Here is a 17,875-nt window from a genome sequence, read left to right on the forward strand (position 1 = left end):
TAAGGTATGGCCTTCAAGAACGGGAGCTTCCAATAGGCACAGGAATCACGAAAAAGCAGCAATTTCACTACCTGCACCATGCCCACCTCTCCACTGTTGAGCTTAAGGAACTTGGGTTTGAAGAATAGGAGCACCCAACACCACCACCACAAGTGGCCCCAACAGTGGCCGAGAAAAATGTCGAAGAGGGTTCGAACTTGGAGCAAGATGCTGAAGAACAACAAAGAATGCCCAGTTTTCCTCTACCAGACCTCCCGCCTGAAGAGCCCAAAGATGCCCACATGTCCAAGCGCATTGTGGCAGCACAATAAGAAGGCAGGAACTGGCAGAGGAAGCCCAACGCAGAGCACGGTCCACTGCCTAGACAATTCCCTGAAGAGTCGGTGCCATTATGAGGGGATCCCAACCCTATGGATTGGCCTAAGGAATTTGTCATATGGCATGACCAGGAGTTCCAGATGAGACCATTTGAGCTTTCATTTGCTTATCCACACTCTCTGAACCATGCGTTGCCTCTAGGCATTCTAGCCAAGATCAAGGACCTGGCCAATGATTTTGCAAATAGGTGGATAGAGGAAAGGAGCCTCATAATAACCAGGTGGAGGAAAGAGCTTGTAGATTACTAGCAGGACAAGGTAAACAGGGTTCCCAAAACCGTCCAAGGCTACGAGGCACAGCTGAAGTGGCGGAGGAGGATTTGGAATGCCAATTTTGACGCCTGGACTACCTTCTGCAGCTCACTTCCTGAAGAACGCAACGACCCCATCTACATGCCCTATCCCCGTAGGTATGGAGTTGATTATGACAGAACCATTCATGGTGATTTTTAATTTCCTACAATATATAATATAAATGCCCGGAATCCCAAGGAATGCCTAGTTTTTAGAATAGAGGATCTCCTCCCATCTATCAACCGCTTCCTCGTGGATTTTTCTTCTTGTTCGGATCTAGCCTTCCTAACCACCTGTAATTATCTTAGGCTTATCAAATTCCTATTGATGCAGAGACCTACAGTTGAGGAAGCCCACCTCCCTCCCCTCTTTTTAGACATCAATCTAAGGATAGATAGTAGGGCCATGACTAGATTAATGATGAGGGCAACCCTGCTTCCCTTCTTTTGCCTAGAAATCTTAGAGAATATGAATGATATTTGCTTCACGAGGTGCAATCATCCCTTCTTTTCATCCACACCTCTGAAGGCCCGGGCCGCTATTAAAGAATATCTATAAAGTCGTGCATTCCTACCCCAATGCTTGCGACCACCCCGTACTCAGCTAAAGGTGATAGGCACTAGCCAGAATGCCTTCTTTGTATGCAATTCTCAAAAAAAAAAAAAAAAACACGAGGCCTCACTTTTCTCACTACACCTAGGGTTCACCCCTACCCTCTTCCCCCACTTCACACTTAGGGCACATCAAGGGCAGGACTTCCAGACCTGTCACCCTAAGTTCTACACTACATCTCCAACAACACACAAACTGGGTCCTTAAGTGTGTGACATTACCAAGGGCCTATCCAAGGTTAGACCCATCTCCCAGTTCCACTACACATGCACTTACACCATACTGTGAGACAGACACACCCCTTAGGGAGTGCACAGCTTTAACTTACAGGCTATGATCATGACTCAATGACTGGCGACTGACCTAAGGAAGACCATTCACGACATCTACTAATGACTATGAATTTTTCCATAAGTCAGACAAGAAACCATTATAGTAGCTTCAGGAGCTTTTGCATACTCCGACGGTTAAATGGACCAACATGCTTGATGTGGCCGACCATGTGCCTGCTGATGGCTACCATGACTCAACCAAATCAAGCACATAAAAAACTCAGTGATGGACCCACCATTGGCATAGATCTTGGAACCTCATATTCTCCTAATGATTATAGAGCCCTGACTTTGATAGCCGTCTCGCAGAAGGGGAGCTACAACTATGTGACAAATGTCGAGCATCTTCATGAAGATCAAAGCATGCTCCCCACCCCATTGCCATGGGACTGGCACTCAGCTAGGAGGGGGGTAATTTTTACCACAGCACAGAGGATCAAAAAATGGAGTAGAGGAGTAGAAAAAATCGAAGAAGGAGATAACTGAAAGGGCACAGGAAAAAGGAAGGAAAAGGCACCCCTGATGGAGGTCAAACCCTAAAAATATGAATGAGGACCTCTCTAGAAGGCCTCAGTGTCACCTCGAGAAAAGAAAAGAGTAAAAGTGCACCATTAAATGTGAAGGCACTCCTGAATCCTTGTAAAAGAGCGTCGGGCTCACTCCTGTGCAAATTGTATGCATTAGTTGGGAATGGGATAAGTTAGAACGGTGTCAGAGGGGTTTTTGTCGAAAGGTCGAATCCATCGGGGATCAAAAGTAGAAGGAAGTAGAGATAGGAGATGGAAGAGAGTATAGAGAATACCCAAGTGGTAAACACGAAAAAAAAAATCACAATGAATTGAAACAATATGTATTGAAAGAACCTAGAATCTTTGCTCTACTCAGAAGCAATCTCCGGGCATTAGTTCTCTTAGAGCTCCTTCGTAGACCAAAAACGTGGATCAGAAAAATCAGCTCTTTCTCTGCTGCCCAGAATCCAAATCTGATGGCTCTGTTGGCTCCAAAAGGGGGGTAAAACCCGAGGACACCTGATCAGGATCTCCTAGATCACTCCTTCTTCTTTTAGTTCAATTTGTAGTTTTCAGCCTGTTTACAGCGATTGCGACGTGCACGATTTCGTCAATTTTTCCTTCTTGTGAAAATTCCCTAACTGGCTAAAAAAGCAACTAGCTTTTTGCATGCCATCCTAATCTAGAAGCTTTTTCTAAATTTTTCAGATTTTTACAATAAATAATATAAAAAATAGACTTAAATTATCCAAAAATCTAGTATTTTTGGATAATCCATGCAACTCGCACTAGTACTAATGGCTCAGATCACATTGACTCTCTAGATCAATAGAGAAGTTGGATGATGATGCATTCCATACATTTTCACACTATGTCATCATAACGTCACGACATCCACCCCCTCTAAACTTGCATATCCTCTGGTATGTGCTAAAATCCTAGTTGTCACCAGATTTTGAGTCCTCCTCATCCTCTGCACAACCATATCCTTTACTTCTTCATCTTCCATATCTTCCTGGCTAGCCCCTGTATCATGGCCACTATTTTCTTCCAATTTTGGCAACTCATAAGTAGTAGATTCCCACCTTTTGAATAATTTGATTATTTTCCCTGCTACCGAAAGTTTTATGGCTGTCCCATCCAGCTCATTTAATGCATAAGTAGCATTATCAAACACTTGTCTTACCACATAGGGTCCAAACCATCTCTTGGAAACTTTATGCATGGCACTATGCTGGTTATCTAAACTGCTATCATAAACCAATACCCAATCCCCATCTTTTATGGTTCTTGGTCTGAGTCTATGTCTTTTGTCAAACCGGTTCTTGTTCTGTATCCTTGCTACCCTTAACTTTGTAGTTGCTACCTCTATGTTTTCTGACTTTCTTTCCAACTATCTAATGCGTAAGGCCAACAACTCCTCTCGATTCAACTCCTCCTCCCAAGGTAACACACTCCATGTGACAGTCATATCTTCTATCAGCATGATAGGTTTTTGACCATACATCAATTCTGCAAGCATATATCCTGTAACAGCACTATGAGTTGTTCTGTCAACCCAAAAAGTATAAGGGAGCAATCGTGGCCACTCTTTTATCTTCTCTCCACATGCTTTTGCCAATGCCTTCACAATAGGTGGATGACCTCTTTCACTTTTGCCATTTCCTTCAGGGTTATAGGCTGAAGTTAAAGCAATCTTTATCCCCAACCGTGCAAAGAAATCATGAGCTTCATCTGCATCCAACTCACCCCTATCTGCTGTAATTTTTCCCACACAGCCATATCAACAAAAGATCTCTTCTAAGAGAAAAGTACATACGGCATTTGTCATCTTAGTACGTAGAGCTCTCCCTTCCACTTGATTAGTCAAGACTTCACAAGCAAGCACAAGATACCTCATTTGTCAAAGACCTGTAGGCATTGTGACCAAATCCACCACCCACTTAAAATGAAGAGACAATGGATATGTGGGTTGCAATCCATCCCGATGTCTCACGGTTGAATACATTTGACATGTCGTACATGTTTCCATAAAGTGAGCAACATCCTTATACATACCCTGCCACCAATATCTTTCTTTGATTTTTATAAAAGTACCCCAAACACCTCTATGACCAGCCCACAAACTTTCATGAAATTCTTGCATTACTTTTACTTGTGAAGCACTGTCACCCAAAACTCGCAATGGCATACCCTATTTCTTTTTAGCATGTTTCCATAAGTATCCATCTTTTAAGAAAAATCCATAGGCTTTCCTCTTGATCTTCTTAAACTCCTCATCTAATCATTCATCTCTATTTGTTAATGTACTGAGATATTGACCAATTCTCAGCCATTCTCCTGCATATTTGTCTTCCAGAAACACTTCTGCACAAGATGCAAAATATCTAAAGTGTCTTCCCTTGTTTTTTGGAACTAAATGCTTCTCTATCAAGATTTCTATTTACAACATATAAATTTATTTAGAGACACTACATGGCATGAGATCTTCTCTGGCAGTCACAATTTCATTCTTTTGTCTCTTCACACCTTCAAACTAATATAGGATTCCATGAATTTTACCATGGCATGAGTTCATGGCTTAGAGCATTAGACACAGGATCACATTAATTTTTATTATGTTAACCAATTTGTTTAACTCAGGATAGCCCTTTTCCATTGCAGAGATCGAGCTGCAGAGTGAGTGTTTCTCATAGCCTTCCTCTTTGTTTTTCTCGTATGGAGAGTTCCAAAGCACTTACTCACTTTACTTTGCCCATCCATGCCATTTCCTTCAGTTCCATAGGCTCTTTGCTTGTAGCAGGAGAAGAGGATGATGGCATCAAGATTATCAATACCATTGACAGCTTTATTGTGAGAGTCCTTAAAGGCTGCAATGCACCTATCATTAGCCTTGCACTTGACCCCAACAATGAGTTTTTGGCATTAGCTCTGCTAGTAGTGATGGCTCTATCATGTGCACAAAATGTTTATTTTCTAAAAATCTATGCAAAGTTCTTTTGTGGACACAATGTTGCACCAGATGTTTCCCAACACTCATAGTCTCACTCTTTACTCTCTAAATGCAATCAGACATTGCAACATTTCATTCAAGTTCTTGTTTTGTGGAACTAAATGCTTCTCTATGAAGATTTCTATTTACAACATATAGATTTATTTAGAGACACTACATGGCATGAGATCTTCTCTAGCAGTCACAATTTCATTCTTTTGTCTCTTCACACCTTCAAACTAATACATGATTGCATGAATTTTACCATGGCATGAGTTCATGGCTCAGAGCCTTACATATAGGATCACATTAATTTTTATTATGTTAACCAATTCGTTTAACTCAGGATAGCCCTTGTCCATTGCAGAGATCGAGCTGCAGAGTGAGTGTTTCTCATAGCCTTCCTCTTTGTTTTTCTCATATGGAGAGTTCCAAAGCACTTACTCACTTTACTTTGCCCATCCATGCCATTTCCTTCAGTTCCATAGGCTCTTTGCTTGTAGCAAGAGAAGAGGATGATGGCATCAAGATTATCAGTACCATTGACAGCTCTATTGTGAGAGTCCTTAAAGGCCACAATGCACCTATCATTAGCCTTACACTTGACCCCAACAATGAGTTTTTGGCATTAGCTCTGCTAGTAGTGATGGCTCTATCATGTGCTGGTGCCTCTCATCTATCAAGAAAATCCACACACTATACCATGTTGCACCCTGGGAGGAATGAAATTTCTTGGCATCCAAAGGGAGGTGTCTTGGTAGTTCTTGGCACAAAAAATGGCATGGATGTGATTATGTATGATTGGGATATAGGTGAAAAGGTTTTTAGCCTCAAAGGTGGGCATTCAGCTTTAGTTGGCTGATTAGCCTGGTCACCAAATCGAAAATACCTTGCAACTGCATGAGGTGACAATCAGGTCATCATATGGGATGTGGATAACATGCAAGACATATACTACCAGAAGTTTGAATCTCAAATCTGCAGCTTAGTGTGGAGACCGAAAGGAAATGCTTTAGCCATTGGTGACTTGAATGGAAAAATTGGTATTTGGGAACTTGTTGTTCCATCTCACATGACCCTACTTGGTAGTGATGCTAGTTTGCCTTTAGTTATTGATAGAGAAGTGATGCTACACTTCAGTGATGATGGGGAGGATGGAGAGCAGCTTCATAGTGAGGAAGAAGGTGGATATTCACCTGATAGAAGACCCAATTCTCCTTCACATCCTGATTTAAGAAAGAAGGAAATGAACAAAGGTCATGACAAGCTCCAGCAGTCATTCTATTAAAGTTGAGGCTCTGCTCCAGAATAAAAACATAAGCTTCTCGTTTGGAGTCACTATAGGTGGACACCTAGTGCATGCATTACAAACTCCTTTTCATCCTTGCTCTACTATGCCTAGTTCAAGCAAGCCCCATTTTCTTTTTTACAATCTCATAGGCAGCATCACCAGTTGTTAGAATGAAGAGCTATCACACATAGAGGTGCTTTCTCCCTTGCAATGTTCTCATAATCAGATGCGTGATGATCATTGATCACAATAGTCAAACCAGGCTCTATTGCACCATTGATTTTGCTTGGTGATTTGTAGGTGGAGTTTCATGATGCAGGGAAAGGGGTTCCTATGTCCTCAATGATAGACTATTTTGGCTTCAAAATGGCTGCTATGAATGATAGTGGCTGCATTTTTGCATCTCATAGGAATGGGGAAAAGAATCCAAGTACCATACTTTATCTGCCTTTAAGTAGCTAGGCAAAAAATAGTGAGGTCCACCCATTCCATTTCAATTAACTTTTGGTGCAGTATGTCTACTGTGCTTCTCATAAATGAATGATGGAATGATAAGTTTTCTTGGTAATGATTCAGTGATCAACGCGGCTTGCAACAGAGGAGGAGGCAAGGCATTAGCTCTTGGATGTGGATGGGTAGCTGTCTCAACTAGTCTCAACCACCTCCGACTATTTTTTGAAGGTGGTTTGTAGGTGCTGCCTCATTTTCAAAGTCTGAAGTATGAATATGATCTTGAATAAAGCTACTTGTGACTTGGCTTGATTGTTATTCACTATTGTCATTTGTATGTTGCAGACTTCCTTACTGTCTTTGGTAGGACCAGTGGTCACCATGGAAGGTGAGAAGGAGCTTCTCCCTATTGTTCTACATGCAAGCTCTCCCTTGTCTTGTGACCAGTAGGTAGATGCACCTTATGTCAAGCATAGTCGTAATACTGCAAATAATTGTTGTCTTGGTTTGTGATGAAATTGCATGATTCTTTTTCTCTAATTGTGTATTCATTTCACGTGATGCAATTCACGATATTCAATGTGGCAGAACAACGAAGAAAAGTGTTGGAAGGGCCATTGCCCTTGAGTCCTTGCTCTCACCTTACTTGGCTAGGTTTTAGCGACACTGGTTTTCTTAGCTCATATGATTCCAAGGTGCTGATTATTGGATCCATTCCAAAACTGATCGTTTCTAGATTTTAAACCTGAGCTCTTTTAGGTAATGAGAAAGTTGTCTAGTAGATTGGATAATGATAAATCATATATATGTGCATAGAGACACTATTGAGCCTCTTTCTATTCCTTGTGCAGGTCTTTCTTGATACTTATTTGTGCTATCTTAAAGGGCTTTGATGCAATGTTCAATATTCTTCAAGAAAAGCTGGAAAAGTACATGAATCAGTGGGAGGAATATTATTGAACTAATTGCTTCACATCTCTAGTTGAATCTTCCAGTATTAAAAAGGTGTGCAATTGAATTGCAACCTTGTTATCACTCGACTTTCCCATTTTTTAAGCTATAATTAAACTTTGTGTATGGTTATGCTTTCTTATGCCAATATGTACTGGTATAGTGTTTGGTCAGGCACTTTGCTGGAGTTTACAAGCTTTTCTTTTCTCAATAGAATTCTTCTTTGCTTAAGAAGGAGACAGATAACCTAGACAATGTATCAGAAGAGGAGAAATTGGATGCAGAACTTGAATAAGTTCATAGTGAGCTACACAGTGTATGTTAATGTTTTATGTTCAAGGTGAGACATGTACCTTGCAAGTTTCACTATATACACATAACTACACATGATTTCATTGTGCTTTCTCAAACACTCTGGTTGGTATATGTGTGATAGGTTGGGAAAGCGTCAACAAGAATACGCAAGGAGATGTGCAACTTGGAAAGATTTTTAGTTGTAAAGAAAACACATGAAGATGCTCTGCAGGATACTGTAGTATAGCTTAAAGGTGAAGAGCATCATGACATGCTAGAAGGTACAAATTTCTAACATTTTATTGTAAGCCCTAGTTTACATAAGGGTTGTAGACACATGGGTTTTGTGAGGCTTCTGTCTTGGAGTACATACAGCTTTGGATGTTGAGAATGAAGTTGATGATTAGTATAGCAAGCTTGGAAGTGAACTGCAGAGAGAAAAAGAGGAGAGAGAAGACTACAGAAGAGAGAGAAGAAGTGGAAAAGTGAGAGAAAGACTGACGAGGAGAGAGAAATACTAGAATAGGAGAGAGAAAGACATGAAAGAGAAAGAAGCCATTGAATTCAAGAGCAAGGTGAAGAGGAGAAGGACAATATTGTATTAACGTGTTAAAGATGAGAAAAAATTTACTTGTCCTCTCCTTTTATAACAATGTCAATGTGACATGGCATCAATATTATTTACACACGACATCCCTATTCTTCCCAGCTTCTTACAATCCATCCCATCCCAAAGGTTTTTGCTCTCAGTTAGTCATTATCACATACAGGTTCTATTGGAGGAAGGGAATATCCATCTTAGATCATAGCGAAAATTCCATGGCTAAAGTATTGCAGCATCATGCTTTAATTTGAATTATATAGAAGGGGCCATGAAAATGCACTCTCTTTGAATTTTAGATTTATAGAAGGGATATAACTATTGCCTCCAAAATTCACACAAGGGGTATATATAAATGGTTTAAATTTTTTAAAAGGGGCTTTTAAACTATCCTTTGAATGCACATGATATATAGGGCTTCTATACTGTGATCCCTCTGAGAGCAAGGGTTGCAGGTTCAATTTAATGCAAAATGTTATTTTGTAGAAGACTTTAATGATAAGTATAGATTGATTACAAAAGAAACTAGAGTTCATCACATGTTCACTTTAGATGCTAGAATTCCTACTATGAATGATGTTATGTAAACTAAAGGCAAATGAGTGATTGCAAACATTAAAATATAGCACAAATATATTAGATATACAAATGTGTAAATGTTAAAATTAATGTATTTTAAAGGGCTGATTACAAGGTTTCTTGTTTTCAGAGTTAAAAAATTTCATAAAGCGTATAAAGCATGTCAGTTTGATAAGCAAGCAAGATAATATTTTTTGCATGATAGAGATATGGATAGAAGTATACTTGATATTGTGAACACACGTATTTTGGGGCCTACATAGAATATATCTCTTGGTGGTAGAAAATAATTTATCATGTTTATTGATTATTGTTCAAGAAAGCTATAGATATATTTCATGAAGAAAAACAGCAATGTATTTGAGTGCTTTAAAACTTTCAAGGCTGCTATTGAAATAAAAACCATACTTGAAAGTTAGTACTTGAGGTCAGATGGAAAAGGAAATTATCTCTCTAATGAGTTCAATGACTTCTTGAGGTCTCATGGGATAAAGAGACTCTTTACTCACAAATATATCCCATATAAAAATGGGATTATTGAAAGAAAAAATAAACATATTACAGAATTTGCATGACCATTGATGTTTGAAAAGAATATGCTAAAATATTCTTGATATGAAGATATTTATATTGATGTCTATATTATCAATAGCTTTCATAGCTATAGTTCATGGCATAACCCCTGAAGAATTCTTTATAAGCAAAAAGTTCAATGTGTCACACCTGAAAAAGTGTTCGGTTGTCTTGTATATGTTCATGTATCACATGAGTTGTAAAAGAAACTTGATCCCCATGCTAAAAAGTGTATTTCTATTAGATACTCTTAGAGCATAAAGGGTAATTGTCATTAGTTATTATAGGTGAGTTTAGAGTGAGTAGGGATGTTATTTTTAATGAGATAAGTAGTTGATATGCATCTAGTGGTGATACATTGGATGATGATGGTAATCATAATAGTTATATGCAAAAAGAAAAGCAAGAATCACAACCTTAGTAGACCATAAACATCATCTAGTAATATATCTACAATTAGCCATTGGTTTGGGAGACTAAGGAGTAGCCCCACAACTTCAGGTGCATCTACAAGTATTACAAGTAAAGACAAAGGGAATAAGAAAGTGTCGGATGGTAATGATGCATCTACTAGTCATTTGGGATCTATTGGCGAGTCCAATGGTTCAAAGATCTTGGATGATAAGCTTGGTCTTCCTTCAATTAGGACATCAAATGTACAAAGAGCACATAGTAACACAAAGGCTCTACTGAGTGATCCAATGGTACACAAGTCTAGTACGGTAAGGTACCCTATTAAAAGAATTGGTTTTAAAGGTTATGCAACTCACCATTATGCTTATATGATAAAGGTGGTTGAGAATGTTGAGTCCACTCTTGCTCTAAGGATGCTATTAGTCATGCTCATTAAGATGCACCAATGAATGAGATGGATACATTATAAGCCATATTTTTTTTCTTCTTGTTGAAAATATCGTCTTCCTTCTTCATTGAGAAGGTTTCCTTCAAATCTTTGAGCAATCTAAATATCATCTACAAAAGTCTCAAGACCTTGAACTTAACCCTCTACGAAGATGATGTCTTAGTCTAGGCCATTAAAAAAATAACTTCATGTTCTCTATAATTTTTATATCAAATCTCATCACAATTTTCTTCAAATGCACAACAAGTTGAGAAATTGTTTCATGCTCCTTTTTTTCACACTCATTAAGCTGTTGGAGAGCCCTTTTTGCTACATGTCATGAGAAAATCTCATCCTATAGCTAGCTTGAAAGAATTCCAATTATGTTTTACCTCATCAAGTTGTTGAATATACCATGTGGATGCAATTCCTTCAAAAAAAATAATTGTATCTCATTGAAATTTTCTCCTTCTTGCAAGCATTGATAATAATCTATAACATTTTTTAAGGGATCTAACCAAGATAATATGTCTACAGCTTCTACAATAGAAAAAGATTCTAGGTGAACCTTCCTATATTGGTAAGAAAAAGAAGAAGAAGAAGAAGGAGGAGGAGGAGGAGGAGGAGGTAGTATCTTGATTGGCTAACAAAGATAGAATGGCTTAATTAGTAGAAATTTGTTGGTTGGTTGTAGATAGTTTCTGCAATGCTACACTGTAAGATTGCAATAGGGAATCTAGGCTAGAAGGTTTCACAAAGGAAAATTCATAAGAAATCATAATTTCATCTCTCAAATCACGAAACATGATGAGTGATGCTTGTTGTCTCCACCAATAACTATGTATAAAATTCCTATCCAACAAGCTCTTGGCAACACACATTATATTGGCTTAGAAAGGGAAAATATGAATTACTGGAAAAAGAAAGATACATCAAATAGAGCTTCAACTCTCATCTTTCCCTCCCTCCCTTCTTTAGCTAATCCATGCTTAAATACATGAGTTAGTTACTAACAACCGAGAAGTTGTTAGTTTGTTGGGGTACTTAGTTTGTTGATTCACTAAACCAACCCCCATAACAAACTTTTGAAATTCCTATTGTATGCCAAAGTTAGGGCCTCCCACAAAGACCTTTCCATGAATTTTCATAAAAAGAGAGAAAGAAGGCTTCTTTTGATATTTCTACATATGAAGGAGTACTTGAGAAAGTGTAGAATCTCTTTTTTAATTCTCCTAAATCATAATTATAAACACCTTGTAACTTTACATATATAATCCTTGGCTAAAAGTATATTATCTAGAAGCAGAAGTCTACTAAACCATTTACATCTCTGAGGCACACATGTTCCTTGCAAGTAATGTAGTAATCGAGCTATTGCAAAAGATGGTCACCCATAAAGTTGTCTACATCATGAATTTAAATGGGGGGGAGGGGGGGTTAAGAATCCAAACACATGATATATTCTGAGGGGATTGTAGATGGGCCATAGCTATTAGGAACAATTATTTTGGAGCTCACTTTTCACCTACCTATGAGTTTAAATGGGGAGGAGGTGGTGGTGCCCACCACTTGTCACTGTCCATATGGCGATGGGGCTTCTTAGCCCCTCCAGGTGACCGCAAGGGCTCGATATGCCCAAGGGGGAGGGTTGGTAGGCCATGTGGCCTCCCCCTTGACACCATCACCTTCTTCTCCTTCATCAATGTCATCTTCCACTCCTACTCCATGTCATCTTGCACGTCTTCCCTTGTGTCGTCTCCTTCTTCCTCCATGTCATCTCATTGTCTTTCTCCTCTATGTCATCTACTTATTCTTCATCCACGTCATCCCTCTTGTCGCTATCATGTCCTTCTTCCTCCCCCCGTCACATGTTCCGCAATGACAGGGTGGGAATTTCAATAAATTTTATTTGTTTTTAGAGGGGGGTTCCTATAGAGGGGGGTTCCTATGCGGGGCGGGGATATTACACAAGACTTTAAAGATACCAAAAAAGAGGTAACCCCTATAGGGCCATATACAAGATAAGTAGCGCCACTCTAAGCACCTCTTCTACAAAGCCAAATGCCAACAACACACATGAACTCGCAAAGAAACCCAGTTTACACAATGCAAGATTAATACATAAATTCTCAGCTTATATGAGTCTCATGGTGCCATGGAAACATTGCATCGCATGATCATCACGAAAGGCTTACCAAGTTCCTCAATAACTTATCCCTTTATTTTTTAATTTTGAGATGAAAAACAACCTCATTTTCTCATACAAAATAGCTCAACAATCTTCTTGTTGAGGTTGCAAGATCAACCTCTTGCTCATTGTCTTCATGCTTTGAGAACAAGTTAACAAAATATTTTTTAAACTTCCCATAAGAGAGGGTGCAATGTTGGAAAACACTCTATAACAACACGCTCAAGCTCATATCTTCTTCAAAGTAAATCAATGGCCTCCAATGCTCAAGGGGTTGATAGATTCATTTTAAGCATGGTATGATCTTCAAAGATCTTCATGATTTGGTCTTCTAAAGTAGCTTTATTCATTTTCCATTATAATAATTTACACACACACACACACACACGCACACACACACACACACACATGCGCGCGCACGCGCACGCGCACGCGCGCACACACACACACACACACACACACACACACACACACACACACACACACACACACACACACACACACACACACACACACACACACTCACACACACACACACACACACACACACACACACACACACACACACACACACACACACACACACACACACACACACACACACACACACACACACACACACACCCCACTCTTCTTAACCAAACCCTATAGTATGAGAAATATACTTTAGATGATCAAGAAAGCTCTCCATGGTTTAGAAGAAAAGAAGGAGAAGAAGGCAACCCATCTGCTCATGTAGTTCTTATAAATGGAGAAAATATGGCTATTATGTTTACTTCAAATGGGAAGGAAAAGAAGAATAGTGTCTGGGGCCATGCTTCCTTTTCATTGTGGAAGGAGAATAAAAATAAGAAACCACGTACCAAGATATACAATAGTATGGTTATGTCTAACATAGTTGTGTTCTCTCCATCCTCCATTGTTACCAAGCTTAATGACTCTTTCTATAAAACTCTTAAAGTTTCCCACCTTAGTTGTCACGTGCTACAATCTACGTGGATGTAGTCCTAATCAGTCCATGTATTGTTAAGTATCAATTTTCAACTCATAATATAATGTGACATGCCCTCATAGATTGAGCACAACCTCCTAAGCCAATTTACGATTAGTTCTATTGGTATAAGTTGCCATTTGAGGCTATCGTGAGAGCATGGAAATTATCATCATTCATGTGGATTAGGCCCATTAAGACCTTATCATTAAGCATTTTATTTAAGTCTCTAACAATGACTCCCATTCACATATCCAAGGGGGTCATTAAATATGACAAAGCAATGTTTCTGTGGCTGCACAAACCTTGTGTATTTTAAGGGTTATTCGGCTACTATTTTCCATTACCATCATTTCAAGGCTTAAAATTTATTAAATAGCATAAATGTCTTGTAACTCATGACATAGAAATAGTGCCATCAAAACTCAAACAAAAGATTGTTGGAACTATATATAGCTCACCCTATCTAGACTAGGTCTCACCTATATATATATGTAGATTGTGATCAATATGAAATAGTCTTTGGAAGTGTACATGGTGTGTCTTTTCTCTCCCTTTTGCATCTCTACATATGTTCTCTCTCTACATCTTAGCATGATATCAAATCTATCATGATCGACTACAACCAATTCCTTGAAGAAGACAATTAGGAAGTATATCTATGTAGTATCTCTTTTGTTGAGTTGGCAAGCTCAACACATGCGGACATTGATGATGGACCACCTAGCTAGATGAGTCCGTGCATCTACACTTAGCACGTTGGTGGTCATTATGATACTCACATGGCCACTGACTTATCACTTATTATATTTAGTTTGTTACACCTACCTACAGCTGGCAAAGATATAATGTCAATCGATTAGTGTAGTCGGTTATGCACTGTTTGACTTAGAAGGCCACTTTCCTTTACGTTGGATCTTATCTATACTTTGCGTACATTGTATAGTGTGTGAAAGAAGAATTAAAAACCATCAAGAAAACGTTTTTGCCTCCATCTCTCTTCTTGTGTTCTTGAGTGAGCTTCCTCTTGTGTATACAGTGTATGTTTGGCACAACACCTCAAGCAAGTCCCCCCACCACGCAATTCTTGACATCTCTCTGATTCTTGATTTTTTCTTTTCATGCTTAAATTTGATGTATTGTGTATGTTATGAGCATCTTATGTTATGAATTTTAAGCATAGAATAAGTTTCTATTTGGGAAACTCTTAAAGGAATCCATTTCTCAAGAAAAGCAGTTTTTGTGATGTGCTAGGACTCACAAGCTTTCTTCTAGCAAATTCCTAATTAATTTGGAGTTTTGTGTCAAAAGTTATATCACTTCAAGTAAATTGGACTTGAAACAAGAAAATAAATAAAACAACAAATTTTCGTGTAGACCTCTATGACACAGGTTTCGTCATGATTACTCACTCTTGAGTTTGTGCCAAAATTTTCCAGACCATCATCTATTCTTGGCCAAAAAGTAAAGCAATAATGTTTCCTCATCTATGTTGGGCCGGTTTATTCTTGCACATGTTTTTTCTATTATGAGTTTCTTTATTCTTGGCCACATTTCATCTATCTTGGGTCTCTTTCTTTCAGAGTATGCTTTTTGAACTAAATGTATTTCTTTACAGAGCATAGTTTTTGTGTAGGACTTGTTGTGTTGTACTTTTGTCATTGTTTCAACTATGGTATGTATATTTTGTGATCTCATATTGCACTTATTCTCTTAGCTAGATATGCCAAATTCTATAATGGTCAACTCATTTCCTTCTGGACAATTTTCTATTCCTCACTTTCAAGGACAAGGATTCCTTGAATGGAAAGTAAACACACTGCTAATCCTTGAAGGCAATGACTTGCATGATATTGTTCTTGGTAATTATGAATGTATGCCTCAACCAATTGATCAGGCTCGTGATAATACCCTTGTAACTAAAGGATCTATATTTGAAGAATGACAAACTTTTTATAACGTTTGGATCACCGGCGGTAAAGTAACTCGTTGGTATATTCTTTTTGCTCTTCAAGAATCACTTATGCTTGATGTAATTAATCTTTCTTTTTCGAGCGAGGAATACAATAACGGATGCCACAAAAAGACAATTTAAAAATGATCATCGAATCCAAATATTTGCTTTTAACTTCATGCACTACCTAAATATTAAGGCTACACCATCAATAGAAGAGCGCCATTGCTTTTAACTTCATGCTTTCTTACTTAAAACAAATATGTGCATCTCTTTTGCATAAGTGGTTTCATTTTTCTTGTGCCCCCGAATTGAAAGCACCTATCTTAACAAAGTTATTGATGACATATATAAAAATGGACCAAAAATCTTTGGGTAAAGAGAAATTACCAATAAAAAACAAATGTATGTTCAATCAACCATATGAGCATGATTCCAACTATGAGGTATCTAACACAAACAAACACATGCCTCCTAGTTGCTACATTCCTCACGACTGTGCTTAGTGAAGAGGAAGAACTCATCCTCAATTCAATCAACCAAAGGAGTATGATTCCAACTATGAGGGATATGAGAGAAACAAATACAAGCTACTAGCTACCGTTGTTGATGTGATGCTATGCATGCACTCGTGAAAACCCTAGTCGAAGGACATGAGTTAGATATTTTGAGTGAATGAATTCAATGGCACTATTCATATATTTTGGTTTGCCTCTTGAGATTGATTGTACAGAAAATCTAAGGTAGGTGAGTAAGGGATCATGCATGAAGGGCCCAATGTTTTTTATGGTGAAATAGGTGGCACTGTGTACAACTACTGAGTACATAATTATAGAATTGTTTTGGAGTATCTTTGCATTTTTGAAGAAAAACAAGGAATGGTCAAGGATGAACATATATGAAAAGAGTAGCTCCTAGCTTTCTTGAGAACACCTCCATGCTTAATCCAATGATCATAAGCTCAATGGCCATAAGCATGGTGAATGATAGCATAGAAAAGGATGGGAAATAACTGAACCTTCATTGAAATATGGTTAATTGACAAATGATGCATGATTTGTAGAAGAATAAAGGGAAATAGTAAAACATGTATTTTACATCTACTTGTATGCTTTGTGGGAAAAAGAGAGATTTTCCTTGCATTATTTCAAGAACATAAAGGAGGGTTGCAGTGCAACATGACTTTTGGATAAAGGAGGATCTTCATGAAGGGGAGTCAAACAATGTTATTATGGGAAAGTGCAGCTAGTGCATCTTTCCTTCTACTTTCATTTTTGTGTATTCCCTAGACTATGTTAGAACTCACCTTGCTAAGGAGGCCAAGAGTGCAATGAAAGGATGGGAGTGCCAATTAATTGGACTCTTAGTTGTCTACAAGAAGACTTTGAAGTTTGATAGTCTGCCAGGCCTTTATCAGGGTTTCACTAGTTCTTTGATTGAATTCAATGTGTATATCATGGCAAATACTTTGGATTGTACCACTCTCTAAATCTAGAGGTGCTTGGTGACAATCTTCATCTTTTGGAGTCACTTCTAACTTTGATTGTGTTGAAGATGATCAACAGAAAATAGTATTCTTTAGTGTGGATCTATTTGGACAATGAGTGTGGTGGTAATTCAGAAAAGGGACGTCACCTTCATGACAATTCATAAGGTGACTATAGTGATGTGGAAATTAATAAAGTCTGGTCTTATATCTAGTGCAAATTCAAATGTTGATGATACATGTGCTAATTATCCTAATCAATCAATATGATCAGAGCTAAATCTAAAGAAGGATGGCATGCAAAGCGTTGGGTTATAGAAACACAACATGTTACAGGTTGGCATTTTGGCTTGTAAGGCACGTTTGTAAGAAAAAACATATGGAATTCCAATTATGCTTAGCATAGTGATCAGCCTAAAACAAAAAAGCCTTAAGAAGTCCTATCAAGAGTCTCTTTTTACACTCAATCATCTAAACCTCATGATAGTTTGTGGTCTACCTTGATGGTGATCTTCTCTGACTACAAGGTTTCCTTTAAGCTTACTCCACTAGATTTATAC

The 17,875-nt window shown here is 38.3% G+C and overlaps 1 pseudogene; it reads left to right on the forward strand.

Moving 5' to 3' along the window:
* The first annotated feature begins 5,537 nt into the window (after nt 1-5,537).
* Nucleotides 5,538-7,817, forward strand: LOC148028497 (protein ENHANCER OF LHP1 1-like; annotated as a pseudogene).
* The last annotated feature ends 10,058 nt before the right edge of the window (nt 7,818-17,875 follow it).

Source organism: Lygodium microphyllum, chromosome 11 (assembly GCF_053477565.2).
Source record: "Lygodium microphyllum isolate KBCC chromosome 11, Lygodium_microphyllum_v1.1.10, whole genome shotgun sequence".
NCBI classification, from domain to species: Eukaryota; Viridiplantae; Streptophyta; class Polypodiopsida; order Schizaeales; family Lygodiaceae; genus Lygodium; species Lygodium microphyllum.